Raw genomic sequence first — 2,868 nt, forward strand, 5'->3', positions numbered from 1 at the left:
TAGTTAAATTTCATTCCGCATTAGAGTAGTTTCTTTCTTGTTATGCTTTTCATTTCTTAGATTTAGAATCAAAAACTCAAACCCCAATTTCATATTAAAAACCCCAAAAAAATAGAAATAATATACGATCCTAAGTTTACCATCCTATCGTTACTTTCGTTGGCGGACGACCCGAGTCATTCCTATGCTACATTAGCGTAGGAGGGGTTTGGTATTTCATCATTTGATGCTCAATTCGCGACAAAATTGGGCGTTATCACTGTACCTGTCCAGCTTTCCGTCCAGGTGCAGCTCTGTTGATCGAGCTCAGGTTCGGTCGACCGATCGGCCAACGATCTTCCTCTGCGCTGGCCCGATGAAAACGCTCGACTCAGTCTTTGGATAAACTTGGGTTCGGTCGACCGATCATGAGGTTCGGTCGACCGATCACTACACCGCTGGCAGATGTGTTGCTGACGTGTCACCAACGGCTGGCTTCGGTTAATGAAGGGTTCAGTCGACCGATCAATAGGTTCGATCGACCGAACCGTTGACATGTCAACTCCAGTTGACTTGCTCTGGTTCTACTCCTTGGGTGATTGCGGTCATCCGGAATAGGGCTCACCCGAACTCAGTTCCCGGCCTTCTCCTCGAGCAGGCTTCCGTCCGGCTTCTTGTCCCTCGAACGCTGCGCACGTTCTTCTCGCTCCACCGGAGTACTCTTCCGCAGCTCTCTCGTCCTTCGGACGGACCGAACTCGTCGGCTCCCTTCCCGTGCCGTCCTTCTCGCTAGCTGCGTCTTCCGCTCGACTTCCTGCGCTCCTAAGTTCCTGCACACTCAGACACACGGTTCAGACAAAACGCAAGACCTAACTAACTTGGTTGATCACATCAAAACTACCATGAGGTCCAACAATCTCCCCCTTTTTTATGTGCATCAACCCAAGTTCAAGTTAGGGTAAAACAGACACAAAAAGTAATTTTAAAGAAAAATTACTAAACTAGCATATTAAGCATAAGATTTGCAATGAATAAAATTATAATTAAAAATTTAAACTTTTAATTTTCCTAACTCCCCCTAAATTTATACTTTTCTCTCCCCCTTTAATCACAGCAAAAACGGGGTGCAAACAAATTTGAATTCAAGTATTTCCAAGAGAAAAAAAATCAAAGTTAAACAATTTCTAAGTAAAGATTATTTAATAAAAATTGAGTTAGGTTTAAAAAAAAATCTAAGTTTTGAAAGATTTTCCATGTTAAAATGAATTTTCAGAATTTTCCAAAAAAAATTTCTAAAAAAACTTTTCAAAATATTATTTAATTCTAATTTTAATGCTTTTATCAGAAAGTTAATTAAATATTTTTATTTCGATATTTCGGCTTCCAGGTCGTGGCGAGGCACTAGGCCTTCTTGGTTATTGGAGCAACAACCACTTCCTTAGACAAAGCTTCCATAAAGAAACTCAATATTTAATTTTCTCACTGTAAGCTTTTAACTAAAAGAGAAATTTAAACCAGTAAAGATTTTGGAACCCAATAAAGGTTCCTACCTACAGGGTTGGTCAAAAACTTAGGGGGTACATAGTTTCTTGGTATTTTCCTAAGTTGACCCTGATGTTTCCTTATGTATCAATTTAATTTTCCATATAACTTTATTTTTGAATGTGGAAAAACATTTTTAAAACATGCATCAGTTTTCAATTTTTTAATTTCTAATTTTAAAACTTCATTTTCTGATTTCAGATATTCATTTTCCTTTTCTACTTTATCTAATTCTTTAGAAAGAGCTTTAATAAAACGAAAGGACTGTTTAGAGTTTAGGGCACGTACCTTACTTACCTCATCTTGCGATGCTCCCCCTTCATCACAGCTTTCTTCTCCTTCTGTTGTTCCTCCCCCTTCATCTATGCTCATTTCTGAGCTAGACGTTTCTTCTAGCTGATGGTTGGCCATCAGTGTTAGTCCCGAGAATTCTTCGACTTCGGATTCGGAGGATGATGAATCATCCCACGTGGCTTTTAGGTTGTATTTGGGTCGAGCTAGCTTCTTACTCTTTTCTTTACTTTTGCTTTTCAACTTTGGGCAGTCATCTTTGATATGTCTTTTTCGTTGAAATTGTAGCAACGAACCACCCTTTTCTTTTGTTGTTGCCTCTTTGTCTGCAATCTAAATTTATTAGACTTAAAAAATTTATTGAAGCGTCTTACCAATAGTGTCGCTTCCGATTCGTCGATCGAGGCTTCGGAGTCAGAACCGTTTGTTCTTGCCTTCAAAGCGATGTTCTGACTAATCTTTTCTACTCCATTGGGCTCTGCAACTCGAGATTCGTGAAGTTCAAAAGTAGAAAACAAATGTTCTAGAGTACTTACCTCGAAATCCTTAGAGATATAGTACGCATCTACTAAGGAGGCCCACTCGGGAGTTCTCGGGAAGGCGTTGAGCGCGTACCTGATCGAGTCCCGATTCGTTACTTCTTCTCCAAGATTGGTTAGTTGCGTGATCAGCTCTTTTATCCTTGCTTGGAGTTGCGCTACCTTTTCGCCTTGGTTCATCCGGAGGTTCGTCAACTGGGTCCGAAGGATGTCGCACCTTGCTAGCTTCGCTTCGGAAGTACCTTCGTGAAGCTCTAGGAATTTTTTCCAGAGATCTTTCGCGGATTTGTAGCTTCCGATCCGATTTACCTCTTGAGGTGTCAGAACGCTGAGTAGGTGGAGCTCAGCCTTTCAGTTGGCGACAAAATCGGCTTGTTCCTTTTTGCTCCACGTGTTTTCTTCTTTATCTTTCGGTGTTGCATATCCATATTTCATTATTAAAAGTATATCAAATTCAGTTTTAAAGAATACCTCCATTTTTCACTTCCATGTAGCGAAATCTCCGTCGAACTTTGGG

Source organism: Zingiber officinale, chromosome 1A (assembly GCF_018446385.1).
Source record: "Zingiber officinale cultivar Zhangliang chromosome 1A, Zo_v1.1, whole genome shotgun sequence".
Taxonomy (NCBI): domain Eukaryota; kingdom Viridiplantae; phylum Streptophyta; class Magnoliopsida; order Zingiberales; family Zingiberaceae; genus Zingiber; species Zingiber officinale.